Raw genomic sequence first — 22,515 nt, 5'->3', positions numbered from 1 at the left:
CAAAAGGCAGTAATTTCAATTATGAAATAATATTTTTTAGAAAGCAAGTTGTTTATGTTTTACTATTTAAGAGAGAAAGAAATATCTGATTTTGCAATTAAGCATTGATGATTTTCTAATTATAAGAAATACCTCGATAACTCTCCAGTCATAATAATAATGGCATATACTGTTAATATTATAGCTCTATTTGTTCAGCTGTAGAGCCTCAGGAAAAATTAATTCATAAAAGATTTGAAGAGAATTCTTTTTCTTTTTTGTGATTCCTTCATATGCCCCTGAGTGCACTATTTGCTTGTTTTTATTATAGAACATTTATGAGTACAAATAAACAAAGTAGTTTTGAATTGATTATTGTTGGTTTATTTTGTTTTAATATAGACTTGTGCAGGTATGAAAAATAAGTGCATGAGAAGGATTCATATTTTCTTCCAAAAGAAAAAGCCTACATTTTTATACTCTCTTTGAAGCAAGGTTTTGTGTACTTGATAAAGCTACTGAGTGTGGCACAGACTAGAGACCTGAATCATTAAACGCTGTCAAAAAGGAGCAATGTTTTTCTCACAACATCAATCAAATGGTAATGCCCTCTGACATTATTCCTAAAGGACTTTGGAAACTATAGCAGACAGCTATGGGACGTTTTATTATTGTACATGAAATGCTGAGCAGAATTTTTTAGTGGGCAAAGGGATTACATGGTGCACCATAACACAAATCTTATTTTAATAATATCATATGATATATAATTATTGTGGACTAGAATTTTATTACTTTCATGTAGAAGCTGCATAGGACACATAGCAAAATCTTACAATTTTTATCCATTCTCTGGGATCAGAAAACACCAAACAATTAGACTGCAGTTTAACACTCACAGTAAAGGTTGGTACTTCACAGCATTAATGATTAAAGTGCTATGGCCAGGATAGAAATGCATTTAGCTTATTAATTAATAAAAATATTAAGTAATCTCTGAAGACATGCCCCAGCTTTTGCTCGGTGCTAAAGTGTTTCTTGGTGCTACTCAAATGAGTACAAAGTCAGAGATAGCAGTAAAGACAACTTTCAACTTTTCTGACTTTTCCAACTCTTCAGCTTGATCTGGTGCTGAGATGGTTTCTAATTTATAACAGCTGAAGGGCTACTGAGGCCTTGCCTTTCTTCACCTCTGGCATTTGTTCCAGAAACAACTAGAACTGACATGTCATGAAAAATTTTCAATATCATCTTTACAGCCCCAGAGAGATCCCTCTGCATTCTAGGAAGCCCAAGTCCTCCCTAAGGTCATTTTCCTGCACTTAATTTAAGCAAGTGGACTAGGAGCTAAACCTGGTACATTTTTTTTTACACCAGAAAGACTTCAAGTTATGATGAAGTTTGATCAATACTATAATAAATATTTTAGCCCTGCAAATATAATTTTTGCCTATGATTAGCCATCTTTGTCTTTCTGTTAGATGAGACATAAGTTATATTTATGACAACTATCTATATTTGTAATTGGAAACCTGGCTGCCACAGGAAATGATCTACCATGAGACAGTTAATTTTACATTCAATTTTAAGTGGAATAAAAATTATCTTTCCTTTATATGGTCAGATAACATCTAAAAGTACACTGCTTTTCCTATACTGGAGTTCCACTTTTACTGGAATAGTGAAAAGAGGCTGACACCTGAAGACTGCTGGGAACATGAAACACATAGGCTGGGATCACAAAGTTATTATGAAAGCATATAACCCCAATATTTGAATGAATTTTAACCCCTAGCTTGATAAAATCTATTAACTGCTGATTAATTTTAGCAAGTTTGTCTGGCTGAGGTTTTTTAGGAATGATTAAGATAGCCAGGATTTGAATAAAAATAATAAAGTTCAGTGTTTTAGAATTAAGCAGGACTTGATTTTAGTAGTTTTTATAAAAAATTTGCAATAAATTTAATGAATGCAAGCAATGATGCAATAATATTTTTCTAAGTGGTCTCAAATATCTATATAAATTTTGTCTTAAATTGGAGATGGTTACCATTCAAACCAAAAATCAACTGTTTTGAAACAAGACATTTTTTCATAATCAAAATTTCTACCTACAGACTTTCCAGAAAATCCTTTTATTTCACTAACCTGAAGCCATAGAACATTGCTATAAAATGAGGGAAAATGCAACTCCCTGTGAAAGTTAAAAAAAAAAAGTACAATGCCTACAAAATACATTTTTCTTTATATTAAATGGTCTTTTATTCAAAGAGTAATGTGTGTTCTGAGACATGACTAAAAATCTCAATAGGAAGTTACAGCTCTTCTGTGTTTGAAATTTTTATAGCAATTTAAAAAATTATTAACAGCATGCAAAATGAATGGCAAAATCTACAGTTATCTTCAGATACCTAGCATTGTCATTCAGTGACAATTATGTAACTATTCAACAGATATTTTTTTTTCATTCATCTGTGTTTTTTTTTTTTTTTTTTCCTTAGGCTAGGTTATTAGCGTGAGTATGGTAGCTCTTGGAAGGTTCAAAGAGTCATCTTTTAAAAAAAGGTTGTATGAGTCAAGTCTTTTTTATGTACTTCCATAAAAGAAGGCTAAAATGCTTTAGGGAATATTCTCCTTGGTATGAACATGAATAATTCCCATTAGCCATTCTGGCAGTGCAGTATGTGCACAGAAGAGGGAATGGATCTTTTATGATGACTTTTTGAAAAATAAATCAAGCTGGTCATTGTTTGTCTGCTCCTTGGAAGATTTACTATGTAAAGTGAATCAATTCTGATACAGATTGATAAAGCAACACTGGTAAACAGATTAAAAACAGGAAGAATTTAGTATCTTTTTAATATAAGCCTTAATAAGCTCATTTTACTGTGAGTCCTATAAAAGAATTATACAGTTATATACTACTCTGATTATAAAATATAACTTATTGAGAAATCATTTACTAAATATATACATGTGTGGGACTATTTTGAAAGTAAAATTGAATAAAGGTTTTACTGATTATTGTCAGGGAATGTTTAAATTGAGAGGATTCAAAGTTATTGAATGGGAAAGCCCTATTCCTACTCTCAGATCAAGCTGATCCGTTGCCTGAAATGTATTTTGTGTATTCTTTGGTGAAATATTGTTTTGATAAAACATAAAGAATGTCATGCTTTCATTTTTGCTGTCTCGAAGTTTACCACTTGAAAATATCTATATCCTATTTTATTTGCATTTATAAAAAATAATTTTTTCATGTTATCAAACGGTTGGATTAAATGCAATATCAGCTGCTTTCATGTGAAAATTTGTATTAAATGAAGACCACTACCTTTACTACTTTGCTTATGGTTTCCAGTTCAGTTGTAATGAGTCAAATCTCTGACTTCAATTTATATGCTTCATTTGGTTTTTAGTCCCGTCTGGGCTTTCTTGATACTAAGTCTGTATGTGCAGGAATAAATTTGCTTATTTGTTCCTAAAGTCATCCTGGATCTGCTATACAATGAAATGGTAAAAAAACATGAATAGTCATAACTTATTACAACTCTGCCCATTTGTCTCAGAGGACAGATTTTTTTCTGGTGGTAGTACAGCATTAACAATCTTGGAAAGGTTATAAAAGAAAGAATGTGCCTTACAGGTGTGTTTCCAAAGAGGTATCAATCAGATTCTTCTGTGACTTCTCATTTTCTGTTTAATTTTTTTATGGTACTCTATAAAAATAAAGGTAACATTTACTGAAGTATAGTATTCATAATGGCAGAAAGAACCCTGTTACAAATTCAGTTGTATAATCGTAGGATAATAATATTAATAAAAAGTGTGTCTGGAATGAGCACAATTGACTTACTTAGTTTATTTCTTTTCTTGATATCTGAAAGGATTTGGATTACTTTTTTTATGTTTCCTTCTGTGCCCTGGGGGTTTCCTAATAAAAAAAAATATCAAGTCTGGTTGATCATAAGGTAGCTGTCATGCTACTTCCAGGAATGTCATGAAATGTTGCCACTGCTTCTGCGATTAACTTCCAGTTATGTCATTGATGGCAATGATAATCTGACATGGGAGAAGCCTCATTTTTATCGTTCTGCTTTTACTTTTTTATGAAGAAATAAAAAAAAATAGGCGGATATGTTATCATCAAGAAAAAGAATGAGAATTTTTTCTTCATGCAGATATGGAAATATATTTGCCTACTTCATTTTTAGTGTTGCAATAGGGTAGTCTGCAATTGTACAGGAATTATGAAGAAAAGGTAAAACTGAGTAATGGGAACAAACTATTAAAGCTAACTAGGAATAGGTCAAGATTAGCATATTTTGTATCTGGGGAAAGACAAGTTAACAGCATGGCATTTCTGAAGCAGTCAAAATTTGAAAGGTAGTAAACCACAGACTAAACTCAGAAAGAAAATAAAATCCTATTTAGAATTGTATGCTTTACAATGAAAATTTATTATGGATCACCTATTAAGCTTCATCATTTGAAAATCCATATAAAAAATTCTTTTAAGAACATAATCCCATTTTTTCAGATAAAACTTCCCTTGACCTCAATGTCTGGGAATATATTAAATTAAAATTTCCACTGTCTGACCTATTTATGGATGCTAGAAAAGCATGCAATTGAACTGGATTTCACATCTTTCACCCCATTAGGATCAAGGAACAATTTGGTTCAAATATATTGGCAAATAGTTGTTGCAAAACAAATAATAGACTATGGACTATAAGATTATGGACCTATGGACTTGCGAATGTCAGTGTGAAAATAGCTATATATTTAGAGACTGTCTCCACACAGACCCTACAATGGTTTACTGTTATTTCTACATAAAATCTTAAATGCATTTCCCCGAGGAGCTAAAATCTCAGCTTTCTCCTCACAGAGGCCCCCATAACTTCCAGTGCCAGTGCCATGCGCCCAGGACAACATGTAGCAAAACTTGAACAGCTATAAAAATGGCAGGACTGAGAAAGATGTAGTGGTGAAACTTACAGGGAGCCTAGGAACAACAAAAAAAAAAAAGTCCTCTTTTCATGATCATGTATTAAAAAGGAAACAGCAATAAAAGATTTACATAGGAGGCAACCAAAGTAATTGAAGGCTAATAAGTGCTGGTTGCTTTTCAATCAATTAAAAATGCATCTGTATGTGCTAGGAAATGAATGTGTTTTTCATGACCCTACATGGAAACAAATGTCTCAAGCACAATGAAGACAAAATAAAGGAGAAAGAAAACACAAAACTTCTGACAAAGAAGCTTTATGAATGTTTTTGTGTTCTTCCAATACTCTCTTGGTTTCCACACTGACTTGCTCTATAGTTTTTTGTTCTTAAGTAGAATTGTACTTTATATAAAGGCAGATAAATAGCTAGAACATATTGCCTGGTATACTTTGTAATTATAATACCCACGAGGATGAGAGAAATAGAAGGAAGCCCCTTTTTTTGAAAACTAATAGGAATATTTCATTTTCATGCTTCTTGGAAAAAAAAAAGATTAAAGCCAGGAATATTAGGATAAATAATATGATATGTGAAAAAATAAGCTAACATTTGAAATGTTTTTCTTTTTCCTGCAGAAAAATAGCTATTTATGGTCTTGTCAGAACTTTCCCTGTCTGTCAGAGAGAAAAGACTGGTCAGGATGTGTTCACAGTCAGACACTTTTTGACAGCTACCTTCTTATGTTTTATGCCAGATAATTTGTTTAGATTCATCTGATCCCTTTCTTGTTAATCAGACACAGCCTCTATTCTAATTTTTTATGTCTGTCTAAATAACAATATTATTGATTGTTCTGAACCTTTAATTTTATTTATCAAATTACATCCCATTAAATTACCTGTAATTTCTGAATTAAATACATAATGACAAACATACAAGTGCCCCCTGTATCCAGCAAAATTTTGGGAATAAATTGTTTTATTTAATAAGCTTTTTAAATAACTAAATATAAAGTCTATTTTTTAGTGTTTCTAGATAACAGGCAGTAGCTGTCCAAATCTGCCATTTCAGATTTAACATTTTCCTTAAGCTGTGGTTTGCCATAGATTGTATATTGAGAATGATGAAATATAACAACAATAGCAACTACAACAAAAAAAGTTCTTTTGGTATTTCTATACTATGAAATCAATATAAATTATATTGTGAGGTCTAATATAATATAGAACACAGAGACATCCAATGCTATCTCTGGAGAAAATAGCTTCAGAAAAGTTGTAGACTGATGTTTAATGTGAATTTTCAAAAAAAAAAAAAAAGACAAAAAATAAAAAAAGACCAAAAAAAAAAAAAACCCAAGAAAAATACTATATTCTTACTTCAAATCTGATAGGAATTGCACAATGTATAACTTTAGAGTTTCCATGCCTTTGGTTAGACAATTTCCATCCATAAAGCCTATATTTCTGAAATAAAAGGTTTGCCACAGGAATATATTTTTGTTCTGATCAGCAGTGATCCATTCCTGTGGCATGGCTTCTTTCCCATCTCTCATATCCATCAAGTTTCTGTCAGAATCAAGTTTTAAACCCCACAGAAGATATTAATTAAGAAGTGGTACAGGAAGAATGGTTTCCTCTCTATATATCTTCAAACACTGTTGGTTGTGATTTCTGGTTTTGTATTTAAATTATTTTAGGTATTTAAAATGTCAAAAACTGGGGCATATAACTAACAAGATATTCTAAGAATATTGATCTTTATAATTACAGTGTTTAGTTGCCATCTTCTCAATATGCTTGGAAGACCATCAAACACATGTTCCAGCCTGGCTTTAGATCAGATTCAGCTCATCGTCATTTTTACCTCTCTCTCTGCCTTTTTCCCACATGTAAAGGGAAATAGCTGCCCAAGTGATGCTTTCTTTTGCTTTGTTTTAAAGCCTGAAAATCAAGCTGCCAGTGGGCAAATAAGTTTCTTCTGCCAAGGGGTTAGCAAGAAGTTAAGATGTGGAGAAAGCCGTGGAAAACAGCCATCACCAGGAGGGCATTTCTCAGCACGTGGGGGAATCATAATTGACAAGTGTCCTGCATCAAAATTGAGGACATGGATTAATTATTTAGAGGTGACATTCCTATGTGAAGGCTATGCAGACCCTCTAGAAGCTATCACTTAAATACTGAGGGTCTTCATAGTCTTTATTCTAAGAGCTTATATTTTCTACCTAGACACAAATTCTAATATTTCCCTAGTATTGCAATTTACTTAAATTGATAGGTAAATCTTTATGTCTTTTGATTGTGCCATTCTGCTTCTTAGTATTTAGATAATCTAAGGTCTGTAACTAATTCAATGTACCAGGTGTGCTTTATCTAATTAAATTCTACAATATTTGGGTGTCATTCTGCATGCAGACTGATTGTATGTATAGAGGAGATGAATGGATAAATAAATCTGTGGCTAATATTCTATTCAAAATTAATAGCTTTCACTCTACAATGTGTTAACATCAACCCAACTAAATTAATTAGGAATACAAGGGAAACATATGTGTTACAGTATCACAAGAAATAATATTGTTCTCTGAAGTTGGATTTATATGAAAACAGAAAAGATCTTTAATAAATGGAAGATTTATCCAGCAGAAATCATAGAGTAAGACAAGAAGGACATTCATTCTACTGCAAATATTTGTCAAAGCTGTCTGATTCATTCTCCATGGACAACAAATGATTTTGAGAATTCTCTGTGATCCATGTGTAAACTACTAGCTTCCCACTTCTATAAGTCAAATTCTTCTACATCTCAGAATCAAGCTCAATGGCAGTAGCTTCAGACCATTTAGTCTGTCAAGAAAAAAACAAGATATGTTTAGCTATTTTAGAATATGCTTTCATGAAATGAACCCAATTAACCTGCTTGTAATACATTTCATATTAAATTGCAAAATTTTTCAGTTAAGCCTGTTGCTAGTTTAAAATTCTGTATTCATTTGGGAAGTATTAAAAAGTGCTTAGGTTTGCTTCATAATAAGTCCTAAATTCCCATTAAATTGCTGTTTTAAGTCTCTTTCAGCTATTTCTTACATTAAAATCTGAAGTAAGTGTAAATCTGAAGTGTATGAGAAAATAAAAGATTGTAATTTTTCCTTAATCATTTTCTGTTCTTCATTATCCATGGACAGTAATGGAGTTTTAATTTGTTGTAACACCAAAGTTTTACACTTATTAAATCTGTGTGCTGATAATTACGGGCCTTATTGATTTCCTGTCTTTTTAGGTATTCAAGAGCTCTTCAGGGTTTGTCTCCCCCGAATTGTTTTTTTCTCACATTGAGATGTGATTGCTAATCTTTCAAAAGAGAGCTATAAAATGTTTAGGCTCTCTATAGCACGTTTTCTTCTTACTCATCTTACAATTATTAGATGAACTCACAAGACTTTTACCCATTTATAGAATAATTCAGAATTATCTGTGATAATTCTTTTTTAGAAAAATATTTAAAAATCCTCCCAGTGGTCTCACAAAATGCAACAGGGTACATTTGCAGCACAACAATTTAGTTTTTCCATTCATTCAGAGAAAAATAACCCAGTTTGACAGATAAGGGTTGCATAGATAAGGATTAATATTCAAAACTGAGGAAAGGAACAAATTGCTAAAACAGAATGCAGGCAGAGAGCTGTTGCCTAAATACAAAGCACTGATCTCTTTTAGTTTATTGTCAACCTCTAGATCATGTAAGTGTCTAAACTGACTTGACAGGCCTGATTTGACCTACAAGCTCCATGGAACTGCAATTCCATCTGCATGTAGGTCTGAAGCAAACCAAACCCAAGCATGCTGGAAACTAAATTACTCAGTAGTATGACAGTATAGAGGTATTTCTTTAGGAGAATTGAGAACATATTGACAAAACAAGAAATGTAACAGAGCTGTGGCAAGTAATATTTTTGCCCCTCAAATCTTTTTGGAGTTTCATATTGTCAGATAGTTTACAGTGTATAAAATAATTTTCCATCTTTCCCAATCAATCTGGAAAGCTGTGTAATAAACAATGCAACATATACAAGCTAGAAGAAATAATAAATAAAAGAGCAAAGGAAAAAAACAAACAAACCTCTAAAATCTAACAAATAGCAAGGAACCTCATCTCTGGACAGATGGGAATGTCAGCTGTGACAAAGTCAAGTGTTTGGATATGGATTCTTTCTGAAGTGATTTTATTACCTCATTTCTGTTACTCTTTGTCCTGGTTCTGGCCAGAACTTGTCTTTAACTTCAATATCCCGGAGGGGGCATGGCTAGGACCTGGAGGTTATTCCATACCACCTCACATAATTTTCTGGCATAGCAGGAAGTCACTCCATAATGACTGTGTTTTGATACATAACAAACCCATTGATTTCTTATGAGATAAAATCACAGCACAGTGTTAGATATGCCAGTATTCAGGAATAGAAAGCAATATTTAATATTGTGACACATGCAACTTTATGGAATCAGTTGGCATTGTATTGCTCTGGAATTTGACAATTATGTCTGATGTCATTTGTCCAACGCTGCCTGTGAACATATAGTAATATTAGAATATCAGCAGTTTATAAATAGCTTCATGCAGTCCTACATTCAATTCTGGTCACAGTTGCCTCCCCCATGGACAGATATACAGAGCATAACTGGAAATTTTACTGGGCGAATCTGAAGAGGCTGAAGACTGAGCAACAAGGGAAGATAAAAGCCTTGGCCTCTTCACATTAGTACATTTATCAATTCAATTCTCATAACCATTCAAATGAAATTCTCATCTAGAGCAATTGGAAATTATATAAATAAGAATACAGATCATTCTGAATGTTAGTAGTAAGAATTAACCAAGATCAAATGATTATTTGATCTTCAAACCAAGTGTGTGTTGAGTCCTACATAATATAGTATTAAAATTGTCAAGATTTTTTTTATGCAACAAAATTATTGCTCTTTTTTTCTCTACGAATCATAGGAAGAATTAAGATATGGATTCCTTCTGAATGAATTTTTCAGATGGGAAAAAAGATTTTACAAATAGAATATGTAAACTATTCTGATGTATGTAAATATGTAAAATATTAGGTTATTACATATTACATATTACATTTACAACAATATGTAAAATATAGCTGACACAAAAAGTCTACTAGATTTCCTCAATTATCAGAAATTAAAGCATGCAAAAATGCTCTACCAAAGAATCCAGGTAGCCAGACAAGACTTCAGTAATGCCATATTTATAATTAAGCTCAAAACACTGACAAATGCTCTTGAAGAAAATATTTTTTAGGAGGATTATTATAAAGCTATTATTTCTTCAATGTTTCCTTACAAAAATATTTTAAAGACAATATTACAAGATTATGTAAAGTCAATAGATAAAGTCAAATTTATCTATTCCTTTTCTGCCTGTGAAGATATCTATCTTCACGAAGTTGGGAATTAGATTGTCCCGGAATCTGCTTTTATAAAGAAATACATATTGTATATTTTGAGTTTTGTTATCCCATAAGTAAATATATAAATAATGTCTAAACACTTTTCCTAGTATATTCTCAAAAATCAGAACTAGACAGTTTTAGCTATAATTCTCCAGGTGCTGCTTATCCTCTCTTTATTAATGAGAGATACTATGTCTTTACCTTATCTCAGTGTATTCTTTCTTTCAAAGATCTTTCTAATGTCCATAAAGCCTTAGAATAAAAAAATTCAAAGACTGTTTGTGTCTCTTTTTTCACCAGGATTTATGGGTAAAATAGGACCCTTATCTTTCAATAATTGATCAGAATTGGGTTTAATATGTTTTAATTTTTTGTGTTTATTTATGTCCTTTCAATTATATTTCTTTTTTTTTTTTTTTAATTTGTGCATTTATGTTGAGTATCTGGTCATAACATTTTCAGTAGAAGATAATGGAAAAACTGTTCCTGTAATTTTTTGCTCTTCAGAGTAGTCTGTTTGAATGCCCTCTTTCCCTGATAGGCAATATAACTGGATTTTATTTTTCTCTTCTTCTTAACATGTACTCTATTATCATCTCTAGCCTCTATGGTTAGAGAACTGTAGCTCTTTTCCCTCCTTAACCTTTCTGACTGTATCCTTACATGACTGCTTGCCCTATATCTTCATACTTCTCTTCAGTAATATATGATTGCTTCTATTTTGTGAATGACCTTTTTGATTTCAGTGCCATCAAATTACTACTGAAACAGTCAAATACTCCTCATCTTATGGTTTACCCTTGTCTGTGGGCTGAATTCATTAGCTTTTGTTGTCATGAAACTTTTTTATGTCAGCTCACTGTATTCCCTTTTTGCTGCATAATTTTTTCCTAAGAGAAATTAAATATTTGACTTACTGAAGTCAGCTTTTCAAAGAGCATTATTTTCCTTTTCAACCCTTTTTCTTACTAAGTCCTTTAATAAAAATAACCTTCAGTCTTCAGGTTCTTATATTTCTCCATTTTTAAATAAGAAGAAAACCAATTTAGCTGATATTATCTCTTTATAATTGTCTTCACTCACTGAACTGAAATGTTAAATTACAAAGAATTTCCCATGTCAGTGAACTCAGTATATTGCACTTGACAAGCCTTACAACTACTGATCTAAACTGGTCCATCTCAAACAGTTTCATGTAAGAAAGTTGTTATAAACCTTACGTTCTTGTAATTTATAACCCAACTGTTCTTACTGTATGCATTAAATTCTTGTGCCAGTTTCATTCTTCTTTCTATTTGCTTTTGTCCTTCATGTTGCCACCGTATTTCCTTAAAAAAATTATTATCACCACATTTTAAAAACATACTGAGCTGTTTATTCTACTACATTTTTCAAAAAGAACATTCAAAAATTGGTTCCAGCTAGGCTCTTAAGATCTGTATTTGTATCATCTTGTATCTCTAGAAGTGGAGTTGCATCAACAATAAGATGGGATTTGAGTCTAAAGTTACCTTCACATTATTAAGGAACTTTAAGATCTGGGGTTTGGTAGTACTTGAATCTTTTGCTACAGTCAGCGAAATCATCTTGTCATTAAAGTCATTAGTCCACTTGCATTTATTCCTCATTTGCCTGAGTGTTGCTGTGATCAAATGTCTCATAGAATTTATCCACTAATGAGTGGAGAGACTTGTAGGGTCATTTCAGATAAAGATTTTCCAATTCTCCAGCAATCATAATGGAAATTGCTAGTACATTAATTTCTTGCTTTAATATATGTGACTGGGCTAAATAGAGAATAAAATTTAACTTAATAGTTTACATAACTGCAGTAACTACAGGGATAAAAATCCCTGTATAACATTAGGTACTAAATTAAAAAAAAGAGAAAAGTATTTAGCATTAAATTTAAAAATACAAATAGCAGGTTTTTAACTTACTTTTTTATTCAACTGTCTTAGTTTGCACTAAAATTGCACCTGTGAGAAGTTTACATAAGTATATTTTTCACACCAGCTGAAAAAAACCTCAATAACCAAGTTATTTTTTCAAATAGTGTAGCACAAAACAAACAAATACATAAATATTGCAAAATATTTTATCTCCTACCATCTGAAAATGACTCTACACTGCTCAAGAATAAGTACTTAATATACATCCTCAGTTTTGGACTTCTAAATGTCGTCTACTATTTTGCATTTTGGAAAACTGTCATTAGTGGGGTCAGAATCAAACATGTTTTCCAGACAAAACTTTCACCTTTAATAATGGTTTATAATTATTGTCTTTTCCTGAGTGATTCCTAGAAAATGGTGAGTTGTCTATAATGTGTATTATTTGCTCACAAGATAGTATTTCTGGGAAATCCAGGGAAAAAATAGTGAAGAAAATTTACACAGTTTTCTTCAGCCCATGGGACTTCAACTTTCCTTGCTGAGACCAAATGACTACACAAGAATATCTTCTCTTTATCAGTTCGGTGTTGGTCCATACTTCCTTGTATCGTGAGCTCCAGACCACTTCAGAGCGAGGAAAAACTGTCAGGACCTTAATGCCAGCTCCAGTCTCCTTTCAGGTGCACTGCCTGGAACAGGCCTAAGTAAAGGAGGCTGCAGCCCAATACATAGCAGAGACTTTTAGTTTTGAAGTCTTGTACTGGGCACAAATCTCAGGGTCAGAGGAGGCTGAAGGGACTGAGCAAAATGTGGGGCAAGAAGAAGGGGAGTTAAGACAGTCCATGTCTCTGTTTCTCAAGACACGAATCAGTAATTGAAAGCTAATGTTAACTGGTTACAAATAAAATTAAGGAAAATTTCCCAAGTCAAGACCTTTCTTACAGCAGCAAAACTGTGAGTTCACACTATATTTAGGCTAAATCAAAAAGGTGACTAGAAAGAAGTATGATCATGAGATTTGTCATGCTTGGGCCTGCCTGTACCATCCTCTGGCAGTGTAGTTGGAGGTTTAGTGTTCTAAAGATGTGCCACATAATTAATCAGAGACAGCCATTATTAACCATTGATTAGTAGACATGCTTATATTCACTGGTGCTTGTTTTCCTCAGTGGCTATCAAAGGCAAAATGATAGTGCAACTTTTAGAAGAATTGCATTTTACAGTAGCATTTGGGGAAAGCACAGCATGAAGTTTCATACTAAGTCACACAGTGGTGACGAATCCTTTTTGTGTCCTGCTTCCTTGAGAAGCTGTGGTGCTGCTCCTTAACTCTAATATGGCATTAATATCAGCTAGTGACAGTAATGCTAGCACTGGTAGGTTTGTAGATGCTGAGATGTGATTATAGATGTAAAACCTAATATTTTTCTTTCCTCACTCTGGATGCTCAATACTTTTTGAAGTAATATTGAAACACCCATCTCCATGTCTCTTTCGATCTGATGGGAATTTAGTGGGCAATTACATGGGACCATAGAGATGAAAAATGTGGTTATTATTTCAGTTGAATTTATAGCATGTTCCAAGTACCTTTAGAGTGATAAAAATAAGTTGAATACAATTTTCAAGACTGAGATATCACTAAGCCACTTACTTGAAAAATACCACTTTCACTTGAAAAATTGCCTAATTTTTTTCATTTCATTGTTCATCTAATGTTAAGTTGCATCAAAGCTAAGAAAATATATGAAGATAACTCAATAATTTGCATCTAACAGCAATTGTATGTGCTCAGCATCAAGAATTAAATGAAGAGTGTTGATTATCTTTGTGTAGTTTGCTTTGAATAAGTGTAGAGTTAAAACTAAACCATACTATGTTGAGTGATTTAGGAAATGAGTGGTCTAGGCTAAAGTCCTAGAGACCCTTTTGGGGTTTTTTGTTGCTAGCTCTACTTCAAGTTATATGGTTAAATAGCATTTGTAACTAATAAATGGGGTTTTTTTACAAAATTAAATAAAATCTGGTCCTACCCTAACTCTTGGTAAGTACTCAAACGTGGCACAATCAAAACAGAAGCAAAGACTGAGCAGATGGAGCAATCATACCACTTCACTAATCCTATAGTATACTCCTGTTTCATGACTGAAACTAATGTGCAGTATACTTTAGGAGATCATGTTCATTTTTCCTCGTGGGAAATACTTAGTCTTCCTATCTGCAGCAGAACATGCTGGCATCTTGCTCAACAATTACGGAATTAAAAAGCAACTCACTGTTTCTTCGGGATAAATGGAAACAAAATAACTTGTGCCGTTATTGCTATGATATGAGTTCTGTCCCAGGGGCCAGGCTGAGGGTGAGCACTTAGTTGTGAAGAGAGTGAGGAGACAGCTGAGGTATTTCCTTATATTTGATTGCTTGGCTTTCAGCACTAGTACTGACATTTTAATGTAATTTTGTTTATAATATAAAGAAAATGTACTATTTAACTTGTCTATGGGTCTATTAGCTATCTTTTAGAGGCTGAGAATCAAATCAGAATCAAACTCCTTTTATTTGTTTTCCCTCTTTTTTCTCTAGAGTGCTGTAGCATTCCTGTTTATTTTATATGTCAGCTATTTCCTTCAGTAATGTTTAACTTGCTTCTGGCATCTCAATTCTGATGGCTTAAAATTTCAGATCTGATTTCCTTATCATCATTTGTCCAGTACTTAGCTTCAAATGTAAGTAACTATTACACTCTATGTGATCTTTCATTTCTTTACCTGAGTAGGGAGTGTTGAGTTGAAGGTCATTGATCATACCAGAGTTGTTGTACATGCCAAGGTTGTATTCCAGTTTTAATTTCAAGTATTCTTTTCATTTACAACAAGTGTTTGAATGAAACGTATTTTTATCACTTTTTAAAATTTTCTAGGGATAAATCTCGCTAATTCTTTTACAGCTATTGCTATATAGAATGAATAATACTGAAAGAGATGGAAGAAAGTGCTATAAAATATATATTTAATATAGGTTTCTGTGGACAAAAGTATAATATGTTTCTAAAAGTAAACAGCTATATATACATGCATACATACATACGTACATATATATTTATAGCCCACTGTTAAACTGAATAGAATAATAATTTGATTCAAAGCCAGATAAAGCTTGGTTTCATAACTGTATGGTATCACAGTTAAAAAACCACACACATATTTAGCATGTCAAGTGTTTTCTGTTACAGATTATTATTATTCTGTTACAGATTATTCTGTTACAAACTTTCCTCTGTACAATTGTAAAAATTTTATGCTTTAGTAAGTGACTTTCCTTCTAGAAGCAGTTATTTTATTGTCTCTTGTGAGAGTCTCCTCAGATTTAATGAAGTTTATATAACATTAAATATGTTTTTTCCCCTTTCTCTCTCATATTCCTTCAAGACTTCCTGCCAAAACCACTGAATGTTCCCAAGCTAGACTCTTGCCATGGAGACATAGTGGACATAGTGTGGGGTCACTGAATACTTTGTTGTCACAAAGCCTTTATGTGAAGAAGTAGAAACAAACCCTTCCTCCCCAAGAGAGCTCTGTGGAGCTGAATTCCTCCCAGCCCATAAGATGATGACAGAGACAGTCATTCTGGATTTCTTTCTTTCAAAACAACTTTCATACAGGCAAGACACTCTCAGACATTAGTGATGGGAATGAAGGGGGAAAGGACAGATTCATCAGGAAATATTAGATCAAGACATGACTCTGAAACTGCTTGTCATGTAGAAATTAGATAGGCAACACAGCCTATGTATAAGGTGAACACAACAATGGCATTACATAGAGGGAAAAAAGAAAAATCTTTCATAACAAGAAAACTTTCATTGCAATTCTGTGCCTTGATTCAGTAGTCTAGATAGAATATCCCAGAGAAATGATACCAGCATAAAGAGATTAAAACACAGTCCCAGTACACATCTTAGTAGAATTCAGTTTTGTATTCTCCTGTCATAAAACACAGTAAATATTTCTGTGAGCCATATTGATATTTTTTACAACTAGATTGTTAAGGGCAATGACCCAGTATCTTAATTACAGATGGTGGCAGTTTTGAATTATGTAAGATTCTTCTGCTGTATTGGTAATTTCTCTCTGAGATTTTACAAAACTTTTTATTTGGATGCTTTTTGTTGAATTACATTAGTATTCCATAGGAAAGATAAAGTGTACAAAGGAGTCTGGAGTAATGCTTGTCACTGAAATGACTGAAAGAATCACAGTCTATTTCAGCATTTTTCATAAGAAATTTGGACAATTATGTACTATGGCTTTGAATGATAGATAATTTACTCAATTTTTCTGATATGTTTGTTTTAATAGACTGCATTCTGAAACCCTTTCACTAAAAATTTGCAAAACATCCAACACAGAATATATGTAATTAAACATTAACTTTGAAAGCATTGAAAAACAAGAGCTTTTTATCTTGAATTCCATCTCCTATTTTTTAATAAGTGTATATGCATATACAAAACTCATATATGATGCATATGTATATGCATAATTTAATGCATATGTACATATTTAACTGCACCAGAATAAATTTTAAAATAAACTAAAAACTAAAAGTGTCTTTAAACAAAGTGAAAGTTAAAAAGAAAAACTTTTAGGTTTGCTTTACAAAATCCACCTAGTCATCCTATTGTTAGTTTGACCACGACCTTTTAATTCCCCCAGCAACTTTAAGGAATAGTGATTCTATATTTTTCTATAGAAATAGAAATATCTATAAACTTGAATATTCAATATTTTGTGTTGATTCATATGCTTGGAAGGGGTCTTAAGGGTTTCATTTCACAAAATGTTGTCACCTAACTACTTTTGAGAGCAACGTTCTGCTCAGAAATGGTATTGAAAGCCTAAAGGTTACAGTAGGAGCCTGCATACCCTCTAACTGCCATGACCACAAATATTTCTCCTGTGAGGCTTAGAGCTTCTGATTGCTTGCAGAGCTCTGACCCTTGATCAACATAACTTTCCAAAAAATGGATTTAACAGAGACAAAAAGCACAAGTTTTAAAGGTGATAATAGGTGAAGAAGGATTTTTTTCCTTACAGTTATATCTGGCAGCTTTATTTAAGTTAGTTGCATCTGTAATTTGAGGTGCAGCTGGAAGTATCTGAGAATTTTCTCTTAATAAATCCATCCAGAGTTGCAGCAGGCTGACCAGTGCCTTTGATCTTCCCCCACTTCCTCTTAAGGAAGTTTATATTCCCATTCTGTGAACTTCTGCCCTGTAAATCTAAGTTTTCTAAGATAGAAGAAGTGCTTTCTGACCCACAGAGAAAGTGAAGCTGTTTGTGGATTCTTTTAGATATCATACCTGCTGTATGGTTGTAAAGCATTAGGTCAACAACCCAGAGGATTCCTTTAAAACCTTGGTTACTCTGGAATTGGGAAGCAGAGTAAAGTGTCTTGACCCGGCTGACATGGATTATCTGTAGGCAATAACGGTTGAACTCAGTTTTCCCAAGACAGGTATCAGCTCTGAGAGTTTGCTGTCTTATTATTAAAAGAATGTCTATCTAATAAAAATACTCAGGTTTAAGAGTCATATATATTTTCTTTAATGTAAACACATGAGAGATTTTTAGATTATGTATAGAAATGATGTCTCCTCCTTTTCCGTAGAGAAAGTCATCAAAAAGCCTTCATTTTTTTTACTGTTAATACTACCAATTTTTGATTGTATTAACATCTTTTTCCATCAATTATTTAGCTCTTGGTTTTAAATATTCAACTAAAATGGATAATAGTCCACTGTGGACTCCTAACATGAAGCTCTGTGATGCACATTAAAGGACTTATACAAAAAAAAAGTATATATTTCAGTGATTTTTACCTAATGATGAAATAACTTTTGACTTACAATTTCCATCAATCATAGCATTGCTTTCATTATTTTCTGAATTTAATAATGCAATTGTAAAGCTATCTCACAATGGTAGTGAGATCTATCTACAATCAGTAAGCATTTAGCATTTTGACTTTCTAAATATATAAATATTCATACTTAGAAATTAGTGGAAAGCTTTTAGGTCATTATGCTGTTCACTGAGAGTCATTTGGAACTGCAAGACTCTACATGATTCTCATTAAGTGAAATATCTGCAATGATAATATATTATTGTGTCATCTGCTTAAGAAATTGGTATAAATTACACTTTAATATCTGACCTAATATTAATCAGTACAATATAAACTATGTGCAAATTAGGTATATCAGGATTATTGTATTTTCCAGTCTTGTCTGAAATTAAATTTGAAAGTACTCTGAAAGAATATTTTAGTCAAAAGTCTTCAACATATAGATCTGCATTGTGGTACCCAGTCCTAGCCACAGGATCCAGCTGGATATTGACACACAGGGATACTGTCTCTCCGTGCCTCTCTCCTTGGGCACTGCAGGATGAATCAGAATATGAAACACAGAGCAATGCTTGCCAGCTCTTGTGCATGTTAATAGGCTTTATTCAGGAGTCTGTCTGACTTTAATGAACTTCATGATGCACTTATGTATCAGTGATGTCAGAAGGACTAATCTGAAGGCATTTCTGGAGCAGCCATTGGCTCTGCTGTTTATCCTAATGACACTATTTCTAATAAGCCTGCAGGCTTGAAGTCCTTTCCAGCTTTAATTGTGGTCTTGCTTTTCTTGACATTGAGACAGAAGTGGCACTGGATTGAGAGCCTTTGTGTTGGTCTCTGCAGCAATGACCTCAGTAATCGTGTCCACTAGGGCAGTGACAGGAGTCTCAGGAATAAAGGCTTCCTTACCGGTGTCCTGCCTGGGACAATAAGAGAGGCTTCTTTATGAGAAGATGAGGATTTGGTTCAGTTGCTAGGCCCACTAAAAAGACTATGTATCAGCACAATGTGATCCACTGTGTTTCTTCTTGGAGCTGCTGGGGTCACAAAGGTGTAAAGGTGACTCAGGAAGATGCCTGGGGAGCCAGGGTTCTCCACCCTAAGAAGTTTGTATTGGACAGAGACATTTAAGTCTGTTTTACTGGGTTGAGAGAAAGAAGGTTAATGAAGATAGTGAACATTTAAATTTTGCTAATGCTTGAAGGTAGACTCCCAAATGTGCTTTCTTCTTGCTGTGTGCTGGTGCAGGGCAGTCTGAGGTGCTGGATGTGCAGGGTTCTGAAGGCAAGAAAAGACCAGAAGTGACATGCTGAACTTTCCATAAAGGAAATGTGGAATTTGTGCTCCTGGCCTGCTGGTATGTACATATGCATGCTAATCAGAATCCGTAGTTATAGTTTCTTTCATTAACATATCTTTTGGAAAAGAGAAAGGTAGGAGACACACAGCTGCCAAGTACCTTTTCCAGAGAAGATGATAACATTTTCAGTGAGGAAATATTTCTTAATACTCAATCAAAATCTCCCCTGGAGCAACCTGATACTCTTTCCTCTTCTGTGTCTTGCTACTTAGAAGAGCCAGGCACCCAACTGGCTACACCCTCCTTTCAGGCGGTTGTAGAGAGTGATAATGTCTCTCCTGAGCCTATTTTCTCAAGGCTAAACACCCTCAGCTCCACCACCACCTCCTCATCAGACTTGTGCTGCAGACCCTTTGCCAGCATCATTGTCATTTGATGGACATGCTCTTCCATCTCAATGCCCTTGTAGTGAGAAGCCCAAACTGGAGGTGAAAGAAGAACCCCAACCTGTGCCTATAGAGACCGAAAAATCTAAGTGACTGCCCTCTGTGGACATGTTGTGCAACTCCCAGAGGCCATTCAGTGTGTGTCATGTTTGCCAGCTCCTTATCTTAGCTGTATTTCTCCCTCTTTCCTATTCTGCACCGTATCCACTGTGCTTTGCCTTCCGAGCCCTTCCACCTTTGCTGTGTCGGGAGAGAAGCTTTGCAGCGTGAGGACAGGAATGAACAACTCACCATGTAAGAGGAGCTGCAAGCCAGTCTCACAGAGCAAGCTGGCAGTATGGGATGTGCCCGGTGCAAAGCCTCCCAAAGAGTCAGTCCTCTCAAGGAAGTGGGATTTTGCAGAGCAGTATCCTTCAGCAGTTCTCCTTGCTGGGGACAAGGATGCCTCTCCATCTTCTCTTTTATATGAAGCGGCTGAGGGAAAATTCACTGAGAGAGTGTCAGTACTGTTCTCAGTGTCTGATATTCCATGGGGATCTAGAAAATGAACAAATATCAGGTTTCAAAAGTTTTCCTGGAGACAGAATAATCAAGGTTGTGAGGAAGGGAACATGGTGGAAAGATGCATGTCTGGTGTCAGTTGCTTAAACGTGTGTAGATGTATGGCACTGCAGAGCACTATAGCTGTTCACTTGGCTCTAAGTATTAGCTTTGAAAAAAATTATTAAGGAAAGGTTTTGGTGAAAATGTCTCAAAGATGGTAACCTGTATAAGAGATCCAATCATAGCTACCTTTAAGCTAAATCTTTGGGCAGCTATCTGGGGACTGCACAGTGGGGAGAAGTATTTAAAAGAAGAATGAATTGCCTACAAATAGAAAAATGCCAAGAATTTTATTTGAAGCCTTACCAACTGTTCGAAAGAGGCTCATCAGTAGCCAGTAAAAATTTATATTTTGCACAATATACTCTTTTGTCAAGGGATGCATTAAATGTCCAGCTGGTTAAGGCAGCAAAAAATTACATAGTTTTGCATATATTCCTACTTCAAGAGTTTAACAGAAAGTAGCATAAGAGAACACAAAGAAAACATTTCTTACCAAGCCGCCTCACTTTCCTTCTGTGATAATGTAAAAATGATGCATTGGTCATTTTCTTGAGTGCTTAGTGTTTATATGTGAAAGAATTTTAGTCAAAAAAGGCAAAAGATTATAAGAAACACTTTCTTTTATGAGTTTCTGAAAACCAAGATTGCTTTAAAACTGTTAGAAATTATTTTTTATTACAACCTGTAAGCTTTCAACACATCTTCTGGAGGTTAATAAAGTATTAAAAAGGAAGTCATTAATCTTTTATATGAGCTGTATTTTATTCTTAGTATGTCCTCACATTGTTATAGATTTCTTACAATCTACTAAAGCCAAAAAATTGAAAGAACACTTTCAATTTCTAGAAGTTCAGTTCAAAAGTCTTTATGCACTAGTACTGAAAAGCTTTTCATCTATTTAAGCTGTATATCATAATTATGCCACAAATATATAACTAAATAAAGCATCAAATTAAATTATTTTTATAATGCTAAAATTTAGCTATAACAATAGCTCTAAAATTCTAACACATGCAAAAATTCTCCTATTCTATGAATAGTACTTCTAACTTTCATTTGCCTGTCTTTATTGTGACAAAATTATTTTCACTTTTATCTTTATGAGGACTATAAAAATGAAACATAAAAATAATTTATAAACAAAGGAAGCTGAACTTTAAGTGCTATCATTCAGTAAAAGAATTTTTAGTGACATTTTGTCAATGTAAATATGTTTACTACTTTAATTGATGTGACTAAGAGCTTTTCTTTAAGAACCAAATGGAAAATATTACAATATCTTTAAAGTTACACAGTAAAGTGTGAAAATGTGAAAAACCATTTCAGATATTCAGTAACACTAAATTAATTTCTCTTCAGTTATAATATCATAAGTACTGAGAATTATCTGAATTGTCTTGTAATATGTTCTTTCATATTTAATTGTTTTTAAAATTAATTATTGTCTTATCTGAATAGATACTGTAATACTATAGTATGCAACTTTGTAAGGGAAGAATATGAAGCTATTCCACTCTGCCATTAAATATTTTAAAAACATAATTATATGCAGAGCATATACTTCTTCCATGCTTGATATAAATTTGCTTTTATTTTTTATGGTGGTAAGCTAGCGCCCAAAGGCTTATTTTTAGGTTTTGCTTACCATGAATTCAAGATTTATAAATTCTTGGTTTCGTTTCTCTTCTACTCCCAGCCTTAGTGGAGCATTATTTGTTGTCATAGTGATCTCAGTGTAAGTGGAATTAAGTAAAACCCTAGTATATTTCTACCATTCTATGAACTTTAAATGTTCTTTCCCTTTTCCTTCCCTCTGCTATTCTTTTCAGACATGAAAACTTCTCTATTGCTGTGAAAAAACAATCAAAGCTGATATTGGTTGCTAAATTTAAAGAAAAAATCTGTATAAAATAATATGTTTTTTTACCTCTTTGTATTATTTTCCTGGACTTATAC

The 22,515-nt window shown here is 33.4% G+C and overlaps 1 protein-coding gene across 38 annotated transcripts in view; it reads left to right on the top strand.

Moving 5' to 3' along the window:
* MGAT4C (MGAT4 family member C) overlaps positions 1-22,515 on the top strand; it is a 325,269-nt gene that overhangs the window by 264,342 nt on the left and 38,412 nt on the right. For 14 of the 38 annotated variants that reach the window (XR_012053466.1, XR_012053467.1, XM_072923172.1 and 11 more), the window contains 2 exons: positions 14,884-15,026; positions 19,456-19,564. The exons of 11 other annotated variants lie outside the window; for them this stretch is intronic. The gene's annotated coding sequence lies outside the window, so the exon portion shown is untranslated. The remainder of the gene's footprint in view (positions 1-14,883; positions 15,027-19,455; positions 19,565-22,515) is intronic. 13 more of the 38 variants (XM_072923175.1, XM_072923173.1, XM_072923169.1 and 10 more) reach the window with 2 other exon arrangements.

The sequence above is a fragment of the Taeniopygia guttata genome, chromosome 1A (assembly GCF_048771995.1).
Source record: "Taeniopygia guttata chromosome 1A, bTaeGut7.mat, whole genome shotgun sequence".
Lineage (NCBI taxonomy): Eukaryota > Metazoa > Chordata > Aves > Passeriformes > Estrildidae > Taeniopygia > Taeniopygia guttata.
The sequence above is the reverse complement of the archived record's forward strand: the minus strand, read 5'-3'. Positions and strand labels throughout refer to the sequence as shown.